Source organism: Pristiophorus japonicus, unplaced genomic scaffold (genome assembly GCF_044704955.1).
Source record: "Pristiophorus japonicus isolate sPriJap1 unplaced genomic scaffold, sPriJap1.hap1 HAP1_SCAFFOLD_684, whole genome shotgun sequence".
NCBI classification, from domain to species: domain Eukaryota; kingdom Metazoa; phylum Chordata; class Chondrichthyes; family Pristiophoridae; genus Pristiophorus; species Pristiophorus japonicus.
This window is the reverse complement of record NW_027254597.1, coordinates 168580-192983: the sequence shown is the minus strand read 5'-3', so window position 1 is coordinate 192983 and position 24404 is coordinate 168580. Positions and strand designations below refer to the sequence as shown.

Here is a 24404-nt window from a genome sequence, read left to right as displayed (position 1 = left end):
TTTAGCAAATGGAGAATTTTTCAGGAGTCTTTGGCCGTCTGCTGCACAGAGATGGATGACTGAGTTTTTTCTGAGTAAAGTTTAAAAAGGCAGCGACACAGTAGTCGTGGCCGAGTGGTTAAGGCGATGGACTAGAAATCCATTGGGTTATCCCGCGCAGGTTCGAATCCTGCCGACTACGATTCTCAGCATTTTTCATTCCATTTCACAATTTAACCGGTTCTCTGCCAAACTGATCCTGAGATAGATGGAATAACGTCCCACACCTTTCAACTTTGACATTTTTTTCTCATTTTTATTAATCTGCAATATTCACGATACATCCGTTTCAAAAATCGCAAACATCAGTCAAAGTTGCGACAGTGATTCAGCCTATCTATCCCTCGAGATGTCTGAGGCATATGTGCATGCCTGTTGGTGCGTGCAAATTTTTGGTTATGTGTGTGTGGGTCTCTGTGTCTATCTATCTATTTATATGTCTCTGTGTATGTGCAACTGTCACTGGAAATCATCACCATGAATTTGGTATGTCCTGGAACTTATAAAAACGACTTGGGGAAAATAATACGGTTGTGAACTTTTGTATCGGCTTTGGTTCAGTGGCCGCATTCTCGACTGAATCGGGAGTTTGTCTGTTCAAGTCGCACTCCTGAGACTTGAGCATATCATCTTGGCTAACACTCAAGTGCAGCACTTGGGGAATTTTGTAATGTTGAAGCTGTTGACTTTCGGATGAAATGTTAAATTGAAGCTCCGTCTGCACCCTCGGGTGGATATGAAAGTTTCCAGTGCATTACTCGAAAAAGAATAGGAGAGTTGCCCCCGTGTCAATATTACTAAAAATGTTCGTAAATGCTCACTGAAAGCCGATGTGCATGTGTTTGTATGTGGGGTTGGGGTTGAAGCCCAGATTCTCACAGAGACAGAATCCAGGTTCTCACAGGACCAGAATAGCCGAGTGGTTGAGGCGTTGGCCTTAAAACTCAATGGGTTTGTCCCGCGTGGGTTCGTCCCCCACTCCTGGTGTCTCTTTAATTTAACACGGATTTCCTCCCATTCTGATCAGTGAGACCGGATTTTCATCGGTTGAATCAGCAATTTTCTGTAACAATGTGACACTCTGAACCGATAATGAAATGAAATTGTGAAATGTATCTGTGTCGCTCGGTTTCTGCCTCTCTCTCTCTCTTCAGAGAGTTTTGTATGTTTGAGTCTTTGTCTCTCTCAGTCTGACTCACTCTGTCTGTCCCTGTTTCTCTGTTTGTCTTTGTCTCTCAATCTGTCTCTTTCTCACGGTGCCACGTCTGGTCCAATGGGATTCTCTCTGACTCTTTGTGTGACTGGCTCTCTCTTTCCCATCATTTCGGTCTGTCCATGTCTTTGCTTGTCTCTGTTAGTCCCTGCCTGTAAGCTGAGTAGTATTTCCATCATTTTCTGTTTTAGTCTCTATCGCTCTCTCTCTATCTGTCTCTCTCCATGTCACTGTCTTTATCATTGTCTTTCTCTCACTCTTTCCCTCTCTCTCTTAATAGATCACACACACACATCTCTGTATATGTATATATTTGAGTCTTTTTCTCACTCAGTCTGCCTCTCCTTCTCAGTCTCACACTTTTGTCTCTCGTTGTCTCTATCTCGCTGTCTGTCTCTCCCTGTTTGTCGGTTTCTCTCTGTCTCTCAATGTGTCTGTCGTTTTCTCCTGGTATCCAGTTCTGTTCACAGTGACTCGATTCCTGCTCTGACAGAACTGGTACCCGTCAGTTCCTCGTTAGTATAGTGGTGAGTATCCCTGCCTGTCACGCGGGAGACCGGGGTTCAATTCCCCGACGGGGAGGCAGTTGTTTCAAGATGTCGAATTTTACTTCTGTTTCTTGGAAGAGATGCATATTAAAAAGTTCCAGAGCAATATGGAACTGTCAAAAAAACAGCTGGATGAGATTGTCTCGTCCAGATTTTTAGCAAATGGAGAATTATTCAGGAGTCTTTGCCCGTCTGCTGCACAGAGATGGATGACTGAGTTTTTTCTGAGTAAAGTTTAAAAAGGCAGCGACACAGTAGTCGTGGCCGAGTGGTTAAGGCGATGGACTAGAAATCCATTGGGTTATCCCGAGCAGGTTCGAATCCTGCCGACTACGATTCTCAGCATTTTTCATTCCATTTCACAATTTAACCGGTTCTCTGCCAAACTGATCCTGAGATAGATGGAATAACGTCCCACACCTTTCAACTTTGACATTTTTTTCTCATTTTTATTAATCTGCAATATTCACGATACATCCGTTTCAAAAATCGCAAACATCAGTCAAAGTTGCGACAGTGATTCAGCCTATCTATCCCTCGAGATGTCTGAGGCATCTGTGCATGCCTGTTGGTGCGTGCAAATTTTTGGTTATGTGTGTGTGGGTCTCTGTGTCTGTCTATCTATGTATATGTCTCTGTGTATGTGCAAATGTCACTGGAAATCATCACCATGAATTTGGTATGTCCTGGAACTTATAAAAACGACTTGGGGAAAATAATACGGTTGTGAACTTTTGTATGGCTTTGGTTCAGTGGCCGCATTCTCGACTGAATCGGGAGTTTGTCTGTTCAAGTCGCACTCCTGAGACTTGAGCATATCATCTTGGCTAACACTCAAGTGCAGCACTTGGGGAATTTTGTAATGTTGAAGCTGTTGACTTTCGGATGAAATGTTAAATTGAAGCTCCGTCTGCACCCTCGGGTGGATATGAAAGTTTCCAGTGCATTACTCGAAAAAGAATAGGAGAGTTGCCCCCGTGTCAATATTACTAAAAATGTTCATAAATGCTCACTGAAAGCCGATGTGCATGTGTTTGTATGTGGGGTTGGGGTTGAAGCCCAGATTCTCACAGAGACAGAATCCAGGTTCTCACAGGACCAGAATAGCCGAGTGGTTGAGGCGTTGGCCTTAAAACTCAATGGGTTTGTCCCGCGTGGGTTCGTCCCCCACTCCTGGTGTCTCTTTAATTTAACACGGATTTCCTCCCATTCTGATCAGTGAGACCGGATTTTCATCGGTTGAATCAGCAATTTTCTGTAACAATGTGACACTCTGAACCGATAATGAAATGAAATTGTGAAATGTATCTGTGTCGCTCGGTTTCTGCCTCTCTCTCTCTCTTCAGAGAGTTTTGTATGTTTGAGTCTTTGTCTCTCTCAGTCTGACTCACTCTGTCTGTCCCTGTTTCTCTGTTTGTCTTTGTCTCTCAATCTGTCTCTTTCTCACGGTGCCACATCTGGTCCAATGGGATTCTCTCTGACTCTTTGTGTGACTGGCTCTCTCTTTCCCATCATTTCGTTCTGTCCATGTCTTTGCTTGTCTCTGTTAGTCCCTGCCTGTAAGCTGAGTAGTATTTCCATCATTTTCTGTTTTAGTCTCTATCGCTCTCTCTCTATCTGTCTCTCTCCTTGTCACTGTCTTTATCATTGTCTTTCTCTCACTCTTTCCCTCTCTCTCTTAATAGATCACACACACACATCTCTGTATATGTATATATTTGAGTCTTTTTCTCACTCAGTCTGCCTCTCCTTCTCAGTCTCACACTTTCTGTCTCTCGTTGTCTCTATCTCGCTGTCTGTCTCTCCCTGTTTGTCGGTTTGTCTCTGTCTCTCAATGTGTCTGTCGACTTCTCCTGGTGTCCAGTTCTGTTCACAGTGACTCGATTCCTGCTCTGACAGAACTGGGACCCGTCAGTTCCTCGTTAGTATAGTGGTGAGTATCCCCGCCTGTGGAAGAACTTTAGTTCACGATATAGTAAGGGGTTAAATTTCTCTCTTCCTTTTAGTAAGTTTAATTCTGTGCTGAGACTGCAGAATCCTGCAAGGCCAGAAAATACTTGATGTCTCTTCTTTGTTAGAAAAGAACAGATAACATGAAAGCTGTACATCTGGTATTTGTATATGTTAAGATGCCCCCATTGCCTGGACAAACTGATTTCTCTGATAAGAGGGGCTTTTAGTGATGATCTTGCTGACCCTCGAAAAGATTGAATAATGACGTGACAAGATACTGTTGGGCTGTGTAAACTGACCTTTGTGCCCTGTTTAGAATTGGTAATGTTCCTGAATAATGTAGGTGTCAATTGTAGAGATAAAATTCCTTTTTTCTGTATAAAGATGGAACAAGTTTCTATAGAATTTCAGAGTATTGCCTTGGTAAGGACCAAGCATCTCTCCGAGATATCTCGCCTGTACATATTAAAAGAATCTCTTGAAGCAAGACTCTGAAATCTCCGCTTGAGTTACTTTAACTTAGAAATTTCCTCGACAGTTTCTGGCGTAGTCGGCAGGATCTCTGATAACGAGATCCCAAACGAACAAGTTTAAAAGTAAAAATTGGCTTAAAAGAAAAAGAGGAATTTTAAAAGGATTTTCCCAGCTTAAGGGGGAAAGTGCCTAGGCTGTCCTAGAAAAGGGGGCAAGCCGCCGAGATCCCAGAAGGGTGAGGCATAGGGTAGCTTCCGTAAGAAGCTAAAATAACAAGAAAGCTAAAGGAGACCCGAGCCGAGCCGAAAAGAGACACCGGTGAGCGCTTTGTAAATACTGTGTGTGTATATATTTTTGTGGGCGTGTCTTAACCTCTCGTTTCAGGAAACACCGCGAGAAACTGCACCCGGAGAGAATGGGAAACAGCTCTAGTCGAGCAGGATGCTTGCGTCCAGTTCCTAGAAAAGGGAAGAAAACCGACCCTCCAACTAAAAGAATGAGTATGCAGCGTAAAACTGAAAAAAGGATTCGTAAGGTAGTAAAGCAACGAGAGAAGGTAGGAGATCCAATTGTGCCACCCGGCTCGCCGGCGGACACTGTAATTAAAGAAACAGGAGATGACCGATACGCGGTAACATTTAGTAGCGATTTATATGGTTGGTCTGATGGGGACTGGCCATTTGGAGGAAGTTTTAAATTGTCTTTAATCGAAGAATGGAGGAAAATAACTAAGGAAGGGGGAGGAGACCCTACTTGGGACAAAGATTATATGGATAAATGTTTTATTAAATGGCTAGAGGTTGCAAAAAGACATCAGCCTCCGAAAGTAAAAATATCAGAGAATAAATCAGGAGAGAAAGAAAGGGGGAGCCAATCTGAGAGCTGGTATGGTTCTAAGGTCACAAACAACCCCAGCTCAGGCAGAAGCCGACTCTACCCTCCTCCTCCAAAATCCCTGAGTAACGATAGGAACCACAGCGGTTTTAAAACCCTGGTCTCCGGGAGAGGCCAGAGATATGATCTCTGCAGCCCCAAACCCGGTAAAGAAACCTGTTGCATTTCATAACTGGCTTGAGCAGACCTGTACAATTTATAATCCGCTACCAGGGGATGTTAAACTATTATTACAAGCAGCGTACGGATCTTCCTGGCAGGGAGTAAAAGATATGTTCCATATCCCGCCCGGAGAAGAAGGGGATTGGAGAGCTAATAATGATTTGCTAAATGAAGGAAACGAATCTTTAACACACTGGCTACAGAATAGAGGACGGAATGCAATTCTACAAGGGGCTAGACAACATGGGGATATAGGGGAGGTTACTCGCTGTTTGCAGAAAGCGGAAGAATCAATGATAGATTTCGCAGCCAGGTGGAAAAATAGCTGGGAGGAGTATGCAGGAATACCCTTAGATACGAATGAACCTTTAGCAGTACAAACACTGCTGAACTGCATGTTACCACAGCATGCAAAGACCTACAAAATTAAAGTTTTAGATTGGCAAGGAAAAACCTGGAAAGAGACAGTCACTGTCTTGGCAAACATGGACAGGGAGGGATTGTTCAATTACGTAAGTAAAACCAAAGCAACAGGTCAATATTACCAGCAGAGAGGCGGAGGGCAGGCACAGAATCGAGGGGGATTTAGGGGTGGAGGAAGAGGAAGAGGACAGTGGTCACAGCGAGATCGCTCTCAAGATGAGTGTAGAAATTGTGGAAGAATAGGGCATTGGGCTCGCGACTGTAGATGCCCGCCCAAACAGAATAGAGGGTCGCAAGGGAACTTTTCCGAACCTCCACCTCCACCAGCCCCTCAATTTTCCTTTTCTAACCCCAATCCGTATCAATCAGCATAGGGATGCCCCAGAGGCATAACGGTACAGGCAGCGACTCTTCGCTTATCAACGGACATAGAAGAAAATCCCTTAGCAATACTAAAAGTAGGAAACACTTATGTAAAGTTCCTGGTGGATACCGGCGCCACTATGTCCTCTGTACCGCCCTCTGTGGGATTACCCGTAAGCAACACCACTGATTTAAGCATGGGTGTGGCCGGCGTCCCCTTGAAAGATTTTTTATCCGAACCTACTAAATTGACAATTGAAGGACAACAAGTTAATGACGAAACCCTGATAGTCTCTAAGACAACGCCTCTCCCTCTATTAGGAAGACAGACTTTGTGCAAACTAGGAGCCACAATATATTGCACAAAGGAAGGGATGTTTATGGAGATCCCTCCAAATAACATTCATCAGTTCTTTAATGGGATAGAAAGAGAGAAAGAGGAAAAGAATGAAGAAAGTGCTGCCCTTTATAGTTGGCAACTGAGTGGCAACTTCTACTCCCCCCTGATAAAAGAGGCAGTGGAAAACTTAAAGATTAAAATTGACCCTAATATTAAAGAGTTATTGTATATCATCTTAACAAGCTTTGAGGCAGTTCAGCTTCACTGTACAGCCTGGTATACTCGACACAGGGCTGAAGACTATCAGCGCTTTGTGCAACCGTTCTTAAATAAAAACGAAGTAATAGAAGCTACTCCCCACATTTATTTCGGATCTGAAGGGTTGGGGGTGGCCGTGGAGCTAACACCGTTACAACAAAAACGATTTAAAGAAGAAAATACGACACCCCATCTGACATTGGCTGTAAAGCCCCCAGCAAAACCTAAAGACATGGGCGGGATGATCTTAGACATAGAAGAGAAAAGACAGCGACCAGGTTATCAACCATGGGCGATGATAGAACTGCAGGATATACGGCTAGAATTTATCACCCGTGACAGAGGAATTCTCCACTGGGAGAGAAAAGGGCACGATGCTACGTTTGAAAAACAGCAACCCCCCGGACAAACTAGCCCTAACATACCAATGGCACTGAGTCAAGTGTCCCCCGAACTCTGGGCTAAACATAAAAACCATGTTGGACAAGTCTATTCTGCGGTGCCCCATAGGGTCCCCACCTAAAGTGGAATGGACCCCTGAGAGGGAAGAAGCATTTAAACAGTTAAAAAAAATGCTATTACTAACGCTCCAGCATTGGGACTTCCGAACTATTCGAAACCTTTTCAAATGTATGTGAATGAAAAAGAAGGATTCGCAACAGCAGTGTTAACCCAAGAACATGGTGGGGGAAATAGACCAGTTGCTTATTATTCGGTAATGCTCCCCCCAGTAGTACGAGGAATGCCTGCTTGTCTGCGTGCTGTAGCCGCTACTGCGGTCATGGTGGAAAAATCAGTACCAATTGTATTGGACTATCCGTGCACTGTTATCACCGCGCATGCGGTGCTGTTATTGTTGAATTCCGCAGCAACTCAGCATTTCACAGCATCCCGAAGGACAGGCTACGAGGTGCTGCTGTTGTCACACCCTAACTACACTTTTCGCCGTGCGCCTGCAGTAAACCCTGCTGTTTTTGTTCCTACCAGCTCCACTAGAGAAATAGAGGACCCAGACCAGCACGACTGTCTGTCAACAGTGGAGATGGCTACCATGCCTAGACCAGATTTGCTTACGGAACCAATGGACAATCCCGATCTCATTCTTTATACAGATGGGTCGTCTCACAGACCATCAGACAATTTGCTCCTGGCAGGCTATGCTATTGTGAACCCATATGAAATTGTTGAGGCATTTGCCTTGCCCCCCGGAACCTCGGCACAGGCAGCTGAATTGTTCGCCCTAACTAGAGCATGTATATTAGCTAAAAAAAATCAATCTTCTAATATATATACCGATTCAAGATATGCATTTGGTGTAGTCCATGATTTTGGACAACTATGGAAAAACAGAGGCTTCATCACCTCTGGCGGGAAGCATATTAAGCACTCACAATTAGTGCTTAACCTGATAGATGCCATTCAATTGCCAAAAAGGGTTGCTGTTATTAAATGCGCAGCCCACACAACTGGTGAAGATGAAGTATCAATAGGAAATAGGAGGGCCGACGAGGCGGCCCGACGAGCCGCTTTGGAACAGACGTGCTGCCTACAGGCAGCCTCAGTCTCCCCTCTGCCAACACTGAGCGCCCAACAACTTGAAATAGCACAGCAACAAGTTACAGTGCAGGAAAGAAAAACATTGGAGAAACAAGGATGTTTTTTAAAAAATATCTGGACCCATCCTGACGGACGAACTGTATGTCCCAGGTCTTTGTTTTTGCCCTTGTCTCGCCTAGCTCATGGTCAGGCTCACATGGGCAAAGGAGGGATGATACATGCTATCAATGCGCAATGGTATGCACCAGGAATAACAGTAATAATTGAGAAAATTGCTAAAACCTGCCAAATTTGCCAACAAAACAATAGAGGAAAGACGCCTGCAGAATATGACCATCTACCCCAACCAAGCATGCCCTTTGAAAATTTGCAAATTGATTTTGTCCACATGCCTCCAGTATTAGGCTTTAAGTATCTATTAGTAATAGTAGATATGTTTACAAGGTGGGTAGAGGCATATGCAACAAGGAAGGATGATGCCCGAACAGTAGTGAAGATCCTATTTAAAGAAATAGTGCCAAGATATGGGATACCTATGGGAATCAACAGTGACAGAGGAACACATTTTACAGGAAAAATAGTGCAGAATCTAGCCGAAGCGCTAGGTTTCCAGTGGAAATTGCACATACCGTATCAACCTCAGTCCTCAGGCATGGTGGAAAGAGTCAATGGAGTGATAAAGTCCACCCTTACTAAAGTATGTCAAGAAACAGGACTAAAATGGCCAGATGCCCTTCCATTGGTACTATATACCATAAGAAACCAAAAGAACCGAAATACTGGTTTGACACCCCATGAAGCCTTATTAGGAAGGCCAATGCCTACTGGTGTGAAACCGCCACTAGGAGCAGAAAAGGTAGCATTAATTTGGAATGACGAAAAGTCGCTAAAATATGCTCAGGCCATGTGTGAAATAGCGAGAAGCCTGCATGAGCGAATAAAACAGACCCAAGTACCTCCGTCAGAGGGAAACATGCACCCTTTCAGGCCGGGAGAGCAAGTATTAGTGAAAACTCTAAACAAGGAATCTTTTTCTCCTAGGTGGAAGGGACCATATCAGATAATCCTCACAACAAGAACCGCCCTGAAACTGGAAAAACATCCAAATTGGATACACGCCACCCGATGTAAATACTACCTTCCAGACGAAACACAGCAAGAAGAAGAAATACCGAGCTAGGGCGGACACACCCCGAAAAGAACTGTACTCATCCCCTTTTGTTTCTACCGAGACAGGCTGGACTAAGAGCATAATACCCCGAAGTATCAAGCTAGATGTCAGAACTTGCCTGTATACCAATTTGGGTCTTTATCTTGTAGATCACTGTTACTATTGTACTAGTAAGCTATTATTTTAACGAATTGGTTCAGGAGCATTATAGAAGAAAACAAAGGGAGGAAGATGAGGAAGGACTCCTGGCAAAACTATCAGGGGACACTGGGTATGTTAATCCTTCTGGCAGTGGGAAGAGTTAAAACAGAAGAAAGGTTTATAAAAGAATGTAAAATATGGAAAGGAGAAATGGCCTGGGGCACGATTGACAAAGCAGGACAGCAGGACACTTATGTATGTTCGGAAAAAGAGGATTGCAAAGTGGGGAACTTCACAGTAAGGTGTGAGGCCTGCGGAATGACATGCCTGACCAGCAAGGAAATAGCTGAGAGCCAAGAAACTAATGGCACGTTTTGTGACCCCGAAGAAGATTGTCATTTTAAAATAGAAAACAGAGGATGGGTAAAGTGCATGAACCGTACAAAAAAGAGATCCGGGCCATTTAAAACGGATATTGACCACCTGCATATCGGTAGTAAGATCCCCAGGTATAGTAAATTTAACCATACAAATCCTATATCCGCTAAGGGAGAGGGATGGTTGCAACACGACCAGTGTTGGAGTCACACTGGACCGATCCTTGAGAAAAAAGCGAGACGTGCTGGGAACTGTATTAGGTGGGGTAGGAGTAGGAATGGGAGCCTTGAACACAATAGATATAGAGACCCTGCAAAACAAAATCCAGGTTGTAGGAGGACTAATAGGAGAAAGTATAGAGTTGAGAAACGCGTGGGATGAAGGGCTACAGCAACTACAGGTATCTGGCTACATAACAGACAAGTAATGAACCTAGTAGAAAAATTAGAGCAGAAAAATGTGATCGTGAAAGGAAGGTTAAACAGAATAGAGGGACAGTTAGATGACTATAATGAAAAAGAATGTTTAGAGATGAGACCTTACCCCGAGGGGTATGAGCCTCCCTTTTCTTTCTAAGAAGGAAAGCATGTTGATCATTAAAGATAAAAGATCAACAAGGAGGGAGTTGTGGAAGAACTTTAGTTCACGATATAGGAAGGGGTTAAATTTCTCTTTTCCTTTTAGTAAGTTTAATTCTGTGCTGAGACTGCAGAATCCTGCAAGGCCAGAAAATACTTGATGTCTCTTCTTTGTTAGAAAAGAACAGATAACATGAAAGCTGTACATCTGGTATTTGTATATGTTAAGATACCCCCATTGCCTGGACAAACTGATTTCTCTGATAAGAGGGGCTTTTAGTGATGATCTTGCTGACCCTCGAAAAGATTGAATAATGACGTGACAAGATACTGTTGGGCTGTGTAAACTGACCTTTGTGCCCTGTTTAGAATTGGTAATGTTCCTGAATAATGTAGGTGTCAATTGTAGAGATAAAATTCCTTTTTTTCTGTATAAAGATGGAACAAGTTTCTATAGAATTTCAGAGTATTGCCTTGGTAAGGACCAAGCATCTCTCCGAGATATCTCGCCTGTACATATTAAAAGAATCTCTTGAAGCAAGACTCTGAAATCTCCGCTTGAGTTACTTTAACTTAGAAATTTCCTCGACACACTTCAACTGGGGCAGGGATACACTGGACCGGGGTAAGGCACTTCAACTGGGGGAGGGATTCCCTGGGACTGGAGGAAAGGCACTTCAACTGAGGGAGGGCTACACTGGGTCTGGAATAAGACACTTCAAATGGGGGAGGCATAAACTGGGACTGGGCTAAGGGCACTTCAACTGGGGGAGGGATACACTGGGATTGGGGTAAGGCACTACGGTTGGGGTTGGCATGCACTGGGACTAGGGTAAGGCACTTCGGCTGGTGGAGAATATACTGGGGCAGGGGTAGGGTAATTCGGTTGGGGGAGGCATGCACTGGGATGTGGGTAAGGCATTTCGGCTGGGCAAGGCATGCACTGCGACTGGGGTAAAATACATTGGCTGGAGGTGGCTTGCACTCATACTGTGGCAAGGCACTTCGGCTGGGGGAGGCATGCACTGGGACTGGGGTAAGGCACTTTTGTTGGGGGAGGTGTGCACTTGGACTGGGTAAGGCACTTTGGCTGGGATAGGCATAAACTGCGACTGGTTTAAGGCACTTTGGTTGGTGGAGGCATATACTGGGACTGGGACAAGGCATTTTGGCTGGGAGAGGCATGCACTGGCACGGGTGTAAGGGACTTCGGCTGGCAGAGGTGTGCACTCGGAGTGGAGTAAGGGACTTCAACTGGTGGAGGCATACACTGGGACTGCGGTTAGGCATTTCAACTGGGAGAGGCATGCACTGGGACTGGGGTAAGGCACTTCATCTGGGGATGGATACAGTGAGATGGGGTAAGCACTTTGGCTGGGGGACGCATATACTGGGACTGGGGTAGGGTACTTTGGCTGACGGAGGCATGCATTTGCACTGAGAAATGCTACTTCGGCTGGGGGGGCATATATTGTGACTTGGGTAAAGCACTTCGGCTCGGAGAAACATGCACTGGGACTACAGTAATGCACTTGAACTGGTGGAGGGATACACTGGGACTGTGGTAAGGCACTTCAACTGGGGGATGCTAACACTGGGACTGGGCTAAGGCACTTCAACTGGTGGAGGCATGCACTGGGACTGGGGTAAGGCACTTCAACTGAGGAAGGGATAAACTGGGACTGGGGTAAGGTATGTCAGCTGGGGGAGGCATTCACTTGGACTGTGTTAAGGCACTTCGGCTGGGGGAGGCATATACTTGGACTGGGGTAAGGCACTTCGGCTGGGGGAGGCATATACTTGGACTGGGGTAAGGCACTTCGGCTGGGGGAGGCATGCACTGGGACTGCAGTAAGGCACTTCGGCTGGGGGAGGCATATACTTGGACTGGGGTAAGGCACTTCGGCTGGGGGATGCTAACACTGGGACTGGGATAAGGCACTTTGGCTGGGGGAGGCATGCACTGGGACTAGGGTTAGGCACTTTGGCTGGGGAAGGCATATACTGGGATTAGGGTAAGGCACTTCGGCTGGGGGAGGCATGCACTGGGACTGGGGTAAGGCACTTCGGCTGGGGGATGTTTATACTGGGACTGGGGTAAGGCACTTCGGCAGTGGGAGCATATACTGGGACTGTAGTAAGACAATTCGGATGAGGGAGAAATGCAATGCGACTGGATTCAGCCACTTTGGCTGGGGGAGGCATGCACTCTAACTGGGGAAAGGCACTTCGAGTGGGAGAGGCCTGCACTGGGACTGGGGCAAGGCACTTCGGCTGGGGGAGTCATGGACTGGGACTGGGACTGGGGTAAGGCACTTCGAGTGGGGGATGCCTGCACTGGGACTGGGGTAAGGCACTTTTCCTGGGGGAGGCATATACTGGGACAGTGCTAAGACACTTCGGCAGGGAGAGAAATGCAATGGGACTAGGGTAGGGCACTTCGGCTGTGGGAGGCCTGCACTGGGACTTGGGTAAGGCACGTCGGCTGGTGGCAGGTGGACTTGGACTGGGAAAGGCACTTCAGCTGGAGGAAGCATACACTGGGACTGGGGTAAGGCACTACAGCTGGGGGAGGGTTGCACTGTGACTGGGATAAGGCACTTCGGCTGGGGGAGGCATGCACTGTGACTGGGATAAGGCACTTCGGCTGGGGGAGGCATATGTTGTGACTGGAATAAGACACTTCAGCTGGGGGAGGCATGCACTCTGACTGGGGTAAGGCACTTTGGCTGGGGAGGCATGCACTGCGACTGGGATAAGGCACTTCGGCTGGGGGAGGCATATGTTGTGACTGGGGTAAGATACTTCAGCTGGGGGAGGCATGCACTCTGACTGGGGTAAGGCACTTCGGCTGAGGGAGGCCTGCACTGGGACTGGGGTCAGGCACTTCAGCTGTGGGAGGCATATACTTGGACGGTGGTAAGACACTTTGGCGGGAGGAGAAATGCAATGGGACTAGTGTCAGGCACTTCTGCTGGGTGAGGCATGCACTGGGACTGGGTAAGGCATTCCGCTGGGGGAGGCATATCTTGGGACTGGGGTAAAGCACTTTGACTGGGGGAGGCATGTACTGCAACTAGGGTAATGCACTTTGACCAAGGGAGGCATGCACTGGGACTGGGGTAATGCACTTCAGCTGGGGGAGGCATGCATTGGGATGGGGGCAAGGTACTTTGGCTGGCCCTTGCTATCTTATGGGGAGCTCTGTCCTCTGTCGCTTCAGGAAGTCAAAGTGGATCAAGTTACAATTTGCAAAGTCAGTGAGACCTTGGGATGGGCGGTTCCAGTTACACATTCCAGTGAAATCTCAGGGTGTGGCTTATCCTCCAAGGGACCAATCATAGACAAATGGTGCGGCGTGGTGGCCATTTTGGAAGTACAAATAAGCGCGTTCTTTATTAACCCACTCCCTCCCAACGCCCATCTCTCACCTGCTGACTCACCCACTGTGCATGCTCAGCTCACACTGCCTGGCTGATTGACGGCAGCTCCCGACCAATAGGGAGAGTGGGGGCGGGGCTGGAGGACCAGGCAGGCGGTTGATCCTCCAACCAATCACAGTGTACGAGAGGTGGGGCTTGCAGCCCCCAGTGGGCGGGGCTGGGTCTGGATCTCGCTCATTGGCTGAAACTCTGCCCCATTGTTAAAGCTGATTGCCCTCAAACTCCAGGAGGAAATGGGACATTTTTGTCGTGGCTTTAAACAGATGGAACTCTGTGGGGTGGAGGAAACATTGCAGCATTTGGTAGTGACATGGATTCATTCAGGCCAGACAGTGGGGATTATTTCTGGAAGTAACACAGTGTAGTTGTTTCTGTTGAAACAGATGAAACCCTGTCGTTGTGCAGCAACCACACTTCTCGTGTCCTGGTCAATCACGTGTGCAACAAGTGTCGTCATGGAAGTAAAGGATGGTATCAAATTGGAAAAAATGGCAGATAATGTTGTGAAGGACAGTGGAAGGCCAGAGGATTGGGAATTTTTAGAAACCTGCAAAGGACGACTAAAAAATGAAAAAGACAGAGAAGATAGCAGATGAGAGCAAACTAGCAAGAAATATAAAAACAGACAGTAAGAGCTTCTACAGGGACATAAAAAGGAAACGAGTATCTAAAGTAAACATTGCTCGCTTAGAGGATGACATTGGAGAATTACTAATGGGAAACACGGAAATGGCAGAGATTTTGAATGAATATTTTGTATTAGGCTTCACGGTAGAGGACACTAAAAACATCCCAACAGTTGCTAACCAAGGAGCTATTGCGGAGGGGGAGTTGGGGGGGATGACTTAAAACAATCACTATCACTGCAGATAAAGTGCTAATCAAACTAATGTGACTAAAGGTGGACAAGTCCTCTGGACCTGATGGCATGCATCCTCAGGTCTTAAAATAATTAGTTGCAGAGATAGTGCATGCATTAGTTGTAATCCACCAAAATTCCCTGAATTCTGAAGAGGTCCCAGTGGACTGGAAAACTGCAAATGTAACATGCCTATTCAAGTAAGGAGGGAGACAGAGAGCAGGAAACTATACATCAGTTAGCTTACCATCTGTCAGTGGGAAATACTCGAGTTCATCATTAAGGAAGTACTAGCAGGACATTTAGAAAACCATACTGCAGTTAGGCAGAGTTAGCATGGTTTTATGAAAGGGAAATCATGTTTGACAAATTTGCTGTAGTTGTTTAAGGATGTAACGAGCAGAGTGGATAAGGGAGAATCATTTGATGTTGTATATTTTGATTTCCAGAAAGCATTCAATAAGGTGCCACACAAAATATTACTGCACATGCTAAGAGCTCATGGGGTTGGGTGTAATATATCAGCATGAAGAGAGGATTGCTGAACTAACAGAAAACAGAGAGTCCGGATAAATGGGTCATTTTCAGGTTGGCAAACAGTAACTAGTGGGGCGCCGCAGTGATAAGTACTGGGGCCTCAACTAATTACAATTTATATTAATGACTTGGATGAAGGGGCCGAGTGTAACATAACCAAATTTGCCGATGGTACAAAGATAGGTGGAAAAGCAAGTTGTGAGGAGGACGCAAAGAATCTACAAAGGGATATAGATAGGTTCAATGAGTGGGCAAAAATCTGGCAGATGGACTATAATGTGGTAAAATATCAGGTGATTTCCTTTGGTAGGAAAAAAAAGCAAATTATTATTTAGATGTGGACGATTATAAAATGCTGTTATACAGAGAGATCTGGGGATTCTTGTGCATGAAACTCAAAATGTTTGCATGCAGGTACAGCAATAATCAGGAAGGCAAACTGAATGCTGGCCTTTATTGCAAAGGGGATGGAGTCTAAAAGTAGGGAAGTCCTGCTACAACTGTAAGACCACACCTGGGCTACTGCGCACAGTTTTGGTCTGGACTTGTCTCCATTCTCGTGCCGAGAGGATTGATCCACCCAGATGGGAACAACAACATTTGGGTACACTGATTCCCCACCAATTCTCATTCCCCTTCTTTCTGGTGGATATGGAGGGGCCACTGTGTGTAATGAGCAAGGCATTAAGAATTGTCAGCAAGCTCTTTCCAATTGGAGATTTTATTCAGTGGAAACTTTCACACACTATTGTAGATTTTGTACCAAAGATCAATTTAGGATTAAAGTAAAAGTTCATAACTTTATTGCAAAGTAAATTTCTGTTGAGAATTGCTGAATTAAGGGGAAAGATAACCCACAGTGTTTCTTAAATGGACACTGCATCCCTGAGAACACAATCAGCAATATATCCAGAATATTAAAATCCAGCCCAGTTATCGGGTTATTAACATCAACAGAAACAAACCCCAACTGTCAGAATGAACATGGTTCAGTCGGGATGTGATTAACAGCCTCAATAACAGTAGAATCCAACTCCTGCAATCACTTGTGAACTCGCTGGTGTTTCAGCAGGTGGGATGCCTGAGTGAATCCCTTCCCGCACTCCGAGCAGGTGAACGGCCTCTCCCCAGTGTGTACTCGCTGGTGTCTCAACAGGTCGGATGACTGAGTGAATCCCTTCCCACACTCCGAGCAGGTGAACGGCCTCTCCCCAGTGTGTACTCGCTGGTGTCTCAGCAGGTCGGATGACTGAGTGAATCCCTTCCCACACTCCGAGCAGGTGAATGGCCTCTCCCCAGTGTGAACTCGCTGGTGTGTCAGCAGGTTGGATGAACAAGTGAATCCTTTACCACACTCATAGCAGGTGAACGGCCTCTCCCCAGTGTGAACTTGCTGGTGTGCCAGCAGGTTGGATGAACAATTGAATCCCTTCCCACACTCCGAGCAGGTGAACGGCCTCTCCTCAGTGTGTACTCGCTGGTGTGACTGCAGGATGGATGGCCGAGTGAATCCCTTCCCACACTCAGAGCAGGTGAACGGCCTCTCCCCAGTGTGAACTCGCTGGTGTGTCAGCTGGTTGGATGAACAAGTGAATCCCTTCCCACACTCATAGCAGGTGAACGGCCTCTCCCCAGTGTGAACTCGCTGGTGTTTCAGCAGGTTGGATGAACAAGTGAATCCCTTCCCACACTCCGAGCAGGTGAACGGCCTCTCCCCAGTGTGAACTCGCTGGTGTTTCAGCAGGTCGGATGACTGAGTGAATCGCTTCCCACACTCAGAGCAGGTGAACGGCCTCTCCCCAGTGTGACTGTGTTGATGAATTTCCAGGAGAGATGGTGATCTGAATCCCTTCCCACAGTCCCCACATTTCCACGGTTTCTCCATGGTGCGGGTATCCTTGTGACTCTCCAGGTTGGACGATCAGTTGAAGCCTCGCCCACACACACAACACGTTTACAGTTTCTCCCCGCTGTGAATGGTGCGATGTTTCTTCAGACTGTGTAACTGGTTAAAGCTCTTTCCACAGGCAGTGCACTGGAACACTCACTCGGGTATGTGTGTCTCAGTGCTTTTCCAGTCACACTGATATTTGAAATCTTTTCGCACAGACAGAACAGACAAACATTTCTCCTTCCACTTTCAAAGGCCGATGATATTCAGGTCCTGATGAATCGATTGACTCCATCAGATCTTGACGCGATGTTTAGTTTGTGTTTCCTGTCTGAAAATCTCCCCTTCTAATACGATGTAAAAGGAGATAACAAAACTCATCACTGTCAGTACAAGACACAAATTCAGGATATACACATCTAGTTTCCATTTAACATTCTTTCCTCTCTTTTTCTTCCAAAGCTGTAAATCCCTGTCCCACACATTGTCCCTCCTGCAGCACTGAAATCCAAATCAACACACATTTCTAGCCTGTTTCTCCTCCACTCCCAGTTTTCACCACCAATTCTGGTTGGGTTCAGTTCTACACTCACTGGTTCCCGTCCCTCTCCTCCCCTGAATGTTCTGACTGTGGCTGGGTTCAGGTCGACACTCAGATGTTCCCCACTTCCCCTGAAGATGCTGAGTCTGGCTGTGTTCAGTTCCGCACTCACTGGTTCCCCTACCTCTGCTCCCCTGATGGAGCGGTCTCTGGCTGGGGTCATTTCTGCAATCACTGGGTCCTCTCCGTCCCTCCCCTCTTTCCCCACCACTGAAGATGCTGACTCTGGCTGGGTTTAGTTCTACTGTCACTGGTTCCTCTCTCTTGAAGGTACTGACTATGAATGGGTTTAGTTCTACAGTCACTGGTTCCCCTCCCCTGAAGGTACTGACTCTGGCTGGGTTCAGTTCTGGACTCACTGGTTCCCCTCACCTGAAGGTGCTGACTCTGGCTGGGTTCAGTTCTACACTCACTAGTTCCCCTCCCCTGAAGGTACTGACTCTGGCTGGGTTCAGTTCTACACTCACTGGTTCCCCTCCCCTGAAGGTACTGACTCTGGCTGGGTTCAGTTCTACACTCACTAGTTCCCCTCCCCTGAAGGTACTGACTCTGGCTGGGTTCAGTTCTACACTCACTAGTTCCCCTCCCCTGAAGGTGCTGACTCTGGCTGGGTTCAGTTCTACACTCACTAGTTCCCCTCCCCTGAAGGTACTGACTCTGTCTGGGTTCAGTTCTACACTCACTGGTTCCCCTCCCCTGAAGGTACTGACTCTGGCTGGGTTCAGTTCTACACTCACTGGTTCCCCTCCCCTGAAGGTACTGACTCTGGCTGGGTTCAGTTCTACACTCACTGGTTCCCCACACCTGAAGGTACTGACTCTGGCTGGGTTCAGTTCTACACTCACTGGTTCCCCTCCCCTGAAGGTACTGACTCTGGCTGGGTTCAGTTCTACACTCACTGGTTCCCCTCCCCTGAAGGTACTGACTCTAGTTGGGTTCAGTTCTACACTCACTGAGTCCCCTCCCCTGAAGTTGCTGACTCTGGCTGGGTTCAGTTCTGCACTCACTGGTTCCCCTCCCCTGAAGGTGCTGACTCTGGCTGGGTTCAGTTCCAGACACTGACATCATTCACTTTGTTCCTGCACCAAGATGGCCACGCATGCGCTGTGCTGCTCAGTGAATCAAATTGGCGGCGTGAACATGCCTTCCTGCACCAAGATGGCCACCGTTAGCCTGGGCCTGTGACCGGGAGAAAGCCCCAAAGCTGCAACCGCCGATATTCCGGTTATTATTCCGGGCTTGCGGCGAGCACCGATTGTTTATGAAACCTCCCCGGCTCCCCACTGGTCCATTACTCTGCTCCGTCCCGCTGAAAGGGACACTTCTTGGGAGCCTGTACAAAACGCGTCTCCTCCACCATTACAAGCACCGTGCATGCTCCAAACACAGCCAGGGCCCGCGCCTGCGCACTGAGCTCCTGTAGTCTGGGTGCAGCACATTCTCCCCTGCGGGGCATGCTGGGTACATATGACCATGAGAAATTGGAGCAGGACTGGGCCACCCAGACCCCCGGGCCTTCTCCCCATTCAATAAGGTCATGGCTGGTCTGATCATAGGCTCAGCTCCATTCCCTGCCCACTCCCCAGAACCCTTTACTCCCTTATCACTCAAAAATCTGGCTATCTCCGCCTTAAATATATACAATGATCCAGACTCCACTGCTCTCTGGTGCAGAGAATTCCACAGATTTACAACCCTCAGAGAAGAAATTCCTCCTCATCTCAGTTTTAAATCAGTTGAGGAGAAAGATTGCATTTGTGACTAGAACACGATGTACTGAGATTGCATTGGGCACTGAACTATGTTCATTCTGGCAGCTCTTGTTTGTTTCTGGTTATCTTAATAACCTCTATACCTGAACATAAGAACATAAGAAATAGCAACAGGAGTAGGCCATACGGCCCCTCGAGCCTGCTCCGCCATTCAATAAGATCATGGCTGATCTGATCATGGACTGAGTTCCACTTCCCCGCCCGCTCCCCATGACCCATATTCCCATATCGTTTAAGAAACTGTCTATTTCTGTCTTAAATTTATTCAATGGCCCAACTTCCACAGCTCTCTGAGGCAGTGAAGTCCATAGATTTACAACCCTCTGAGAGAAGAAATTGCTCCTCATCTCTCTTTTAAATGGGCGGCCCCTTATTCTAAGATCATGCACTCTAATTCTATTATCAGTGGAAACATCCTCTCTGCATCCACCTTATCAAGCCCCCTCATAATCTTATACGTTTTGATAAGATCACCTTTCATTCTTCTTAATTCCAGTCAGTAGAGGCCCAACCTGCTTAATTGTTCCTCATAAGTCAAACCCCTCATGCCCAGAATCAACCTAGTTAACCTTCTCTGAGCTGCCTCCAAAGCAAGTATACCCTTTCATAAATATGGAAACCAAAACTGCACGCAGTGTTCCAGGTGTGGCCTCACATATAGCTGTAGCAAGATTTTCCTGCTTTTATACCCTATCCCTTTTGCAATAAAGGCCAAGATACCATTGGCCTTCCTGATCACTTGCTGAAACTACATACTATCCTGTTGCATTTCATTCACAAGTATCCCCAGGTCCTGCTGTACTGCAGTACTTTGCAATCTTTCGCCATTTAAACAATATGTTGCTCTTTGATTTTTTTCTGCCAAAGTGCATGACCTCACACTTTCCAACATTATAGTCCATCTGCCAAATTTTTGCTCACTCACTTAGCCTGTCTATGTCCTTTTGCAGATTTGTTGTGTCCTCCTCACACATTGCTTTTCCTTCGATCTTTGTATCAGCAGCAAACTTGGCTATGTTACACTCAGTCCCTTTTTCCAAGTCGTTAATATAGATTGTAAAGCTGGAGATTAATACCCTCTATAAATGTTGAATAAATTATCTTTGTTTCAAACACAGTTTGTTAAATATTTGATTCCTCCATGATCAGAGGAGATTAATTGATGTTCTGTTATGGACTGTTCCCTTTTAGGGCTTTTTCTTAATCTAACTTATATCACTTCTCACCTAGTTCGCTTTCTCGCATATCAAACTCCAAACTTGTTCCATTTGCATACATGATTTGTGGTTGTAGTAGACTTAACTGCCGTGTCTCACTTTAAACTCAGCTGAAATCTTTTGAACCACCCCTTTATTGAACTGTCTTGCATAAGATTTGAAATCCGTTACTTTCTAGATCAGTTAACCGGTTTTTGAAACCAATTGAATATTAAAAACTCATCCACACATTTTGCACGTGATAGCCTGTGAAATATTCTGATATTTGAAATCATCATTACCACAAGCTCCGTTCCCTAGTGACCGACTCCATCCCTCTCCCCAACTTCTGTCTGAGCCTGAACCAGACTGTTCACAACCTTGGTGACATACTTAACCCTGAAATAAGTTTTTGACCACATATCCACAAAATAACTAAGAATGCCTATTTCCACCTCTGTAACATCGCCCATCTCCGCTCATGCCTCAGCTCATCCACTGCTGAAGCCCTCATCCATGCCTTTTTTTACTTCTGGACTTGACTATTCCAATGCACTCCTCCCACATCCTGACCTACATAAACTAGTGTTGATCCAAAACTCGGCTGCCCATGTCCGAACTCGCACCAAGTCCAGCTCACCCATCACCCCTGTGCTCGCTGACCTACATTGGCTTCCAGTGAAGCAACGCCTTGATTTCAAAATTCCCACTCACACTGCCCCCACAACATCCCCACCTCCCCGCCGCTCCCGCCCATGAGATATCAGTCTTTCTGAGTATCCCTGATTATAATTGTTCAACCATTGGTGGTTTTTGTGGCTGTGCCTTCTGTTGCCCAGGCCTCAATTCTGGAACATCCAGCCTAAACATTTCTGTCTAACTCCTGCTGTACCTGCCCTGGCAGTTTTTGATGGGATAGTGTAGAGCACGTTTTTCTCTGTATCTACTCTGTGCTGTATCTTCGCTCAGAGTGTTTGACGGGACAGTGTAGAGTGATTTTTACTCAATATGTAACCCGTGTTGTTCCTGCCCTGGGTGTGTTTGATCGGACAGTGTAGAGGGAGATTTACTCTGTATCTAACCCGTGCTGTACCTATCCTGGGAATGGTTAATGGAACAATGTAGAGGGATATTTACTTTGCATTATAATCCTTTGTGTACCTGCCATGGAGTGGCTGATAGGACAGTGTAGAGGGAATTTACTCTGTATCTATCATTTGTGTACTTGCCCTGGGAATGTTTGCTGGGACAGTGTACAGGGAACGTTACTCTGTTTGTACCCAGTGCTGTACGTGCCCGAGGAGTGTTTGATGGACAGTGTAAAGGGAGTTTTACTCTGTATCTAACCCGTGCTGTACCTGTGATGGGAGTGTTTGATAGATCAGTGTAGAGGGAACTTTCTTCTGTATCTAACCTGTGTTGTACCTGCCCTGGGAATGTCTGGTTGAACATTATAGAGGGAGATCTCCTCAATATCGAATAAATGCTGTATCTGCCCTGGAACATTAGAGGGAGATGTACTCTGTGTCTAACCTGCACTGTACTTGCCCTGGGAACTGTATAGCGGAAGCTTTGGTCTGTATTTAATCCATGTTGTACCTGCCCTGGGAGAGTGTGATGGGACAGTGTATTGGGATCCTTACTGTGTACCTACTCATATCCGTTATACTCCTTGGAGGACGAAATGTGCACTGTGACTCCGGGAGGAGCTCCTCAGCCGGAGTGACTGGAGTGCATCATCACCCCCAGCAACCAAATTTTAATTTGATTTAAGTTTACTGTCCAAAGTTTAATTGGTTTATTTTGTTGGTTATAGTGCCCCCCACCCCAGCTTTAATCTGGGGGCACTTGATTTACAGATCAACAATGAAATAGTTGTGCTATACCTGCCCTGGGATTTTTTTATTGGAACAGTGTAGAGGGAGAAATTACTCTGTAATTATCCCGTGCTGTTCCTGCCCTGGAGTGTTTGTGGGACATGTACTCCATATATGCTGTAGCGGCCCTCGTCTGTTTGTTGCGACAATGTTGAGGGAGCTTTATTCTGGATATAACCCATGCTGTACCTGCCCTGGGACTGTTTAATGGGACCGTGTCGAGAGAGATTTACTCTCTGTTTGAACCGTGCTGTACTTCACCTGAGAGTATTTAATGTGGCAGAGTAGAGTAGCGGGAGCTCTACACTGTATCTAACCCATGTATCACATCATGGGCCACCCCAACCTGCGAGAGAACATCTCCACAGGTTGGGGCTATAAAAAGAGCAGGAGCGAGCCACTGCAGCTTCAGTGTGAGCTGACACAAATGTGTGACGGCTTCGAGGTAGATGACTGGGTGACATCATCAGGCCCCAGATTGCCATTTGGAGCGTGAGCAGGAGCATCGGCAGGGCCCTGGTACAGCAGAGGAACATGGAAGGATGTGCTGGACTTGTGACGAGTGATCGGGGCAGAGGAGTGATGAGGGAGCATGCCTGAGATTTGGTGAGTGATCGTGATGGAGGTTTAGCGAATGTTTGGTGCAGAGATGGGGCAGGAGATCGTGGCGGAGGTGCGGCGAGTGTTTTTTTGGAGGAGGAGTGGAAAGAGATCGTGGCGGAGGTGAAGCGAATGTTTGTGGTGGAGGAGTCGTGAGAGATCGTGGCGGAGGTGCAGCGAGTGTTTTTTTGGTGGAGGAGTGGAAAGAGATCGTGGCGGAGGTGAAGCGAATGTTTGTGGTGGAGGAGTGGCGAGAGATCGTGGCGGAGGTGCGGCGAATGAGGGTACCGGGTGCAAAAGAGGCGAGAGCCCAGGGGCAGCACGGACCAGCCCACACTGTTATATTTGTGCACACTAGCTCCGTACAGCAAAACAGGTCTCCAGTAATCCGGATTAACCCTTGCCACTGGACCAATCCTAGCTCTGTCATGCCCGTGTCGTGGCTGGTGTGCAACGGTCACCACACGTTAAAAACAATCCACCCATAGGCATCTTCCACCTCCTCAATTGGAGGTCAGGACTGGAACATTGGGTCCCTCATTGAAACATCTGTGAACTCATGTGGAAGCAAATCATCCTCGTTCGAGGGGCCAGCTATGATCATCTAACCCGTGCTTTACCTGCCCTGGGATTGTTCAGAACAGTGTAGAGGGAGCTTTATTCTGTATCTATCACATGCTGTAGTTTCCTCTGGCACTGACTCTCACTGGGGTACAGTTCCTTTGGCACAGATTTACTGTATATTTATTTCATGCTGTACCTATCCTGGGAGTGTTTGATAGGATAGTGTAGAGTGAGCTTTATTCATTATCTAACCAATGCAGTATCCACTCTGGAATGCATGGGACAGGTTGAGGGAGATATACTCCATATCTCACCTTGGAATGTCTAGTGGGATAGTGTTGAGGAAGCTTTACTCTGTATCTAAGCAAGGCAAGCCTATCCTTCCTGAGAGAAGGAGACCAAAACAGTGCACAGGACTCCAGGTGTGGTAAGGGAGTGAAGGGTTCTGGGGAGCGGGCAGGGAAGTGGAGCTCAGTCTGTGATCAGACCAGCCATGACCTTATTGAATGGGGAGCAGGCTCGGGGGTCCGGGTGGCCCACTCTTGCTCCTATTTCTCATGGTCTTATGTACC

At 46.7% G+C, this 24404-nt stretch overlaps 3 non-coding genes across 3 annotated transcripts; all 3 read left to right on the top strand.

The window, feature by feature from the left end:
• Positions 1-100: 100 nt before the first annotated feature.
• On the top strand, positions 101-181 carry trnas-aga (transfer RNA serine (anticodon AGA)). The gene has a single exon. It is a non-coding gene; the product is annotated as a tRNA-Ser (tRNA).
• A 1581-nt stretch (positions 182-1762) lies between these two features.
• On the top strand, positions 1763-1834 carry trnad-guc (transfer RNA aspartic acid (anticodon GUC)). The gene has a single exon. It is a non-coding gene; the product is annotated as a tRNA-Asp (tRNA).
• Positions 1835-2054: 220 nt separating this feature from the next.
• Positions 2055-2135, top strand: trnas-aga (transfer RNA serine (anticodon AGA)). The gene has a single exon. It is a non-coding gene; the product is annotated as a tRNA-Ser (tRNA).
• The last annotated feature ends 22269 nt before the right edge of the window (positions 2136-24404 follow it).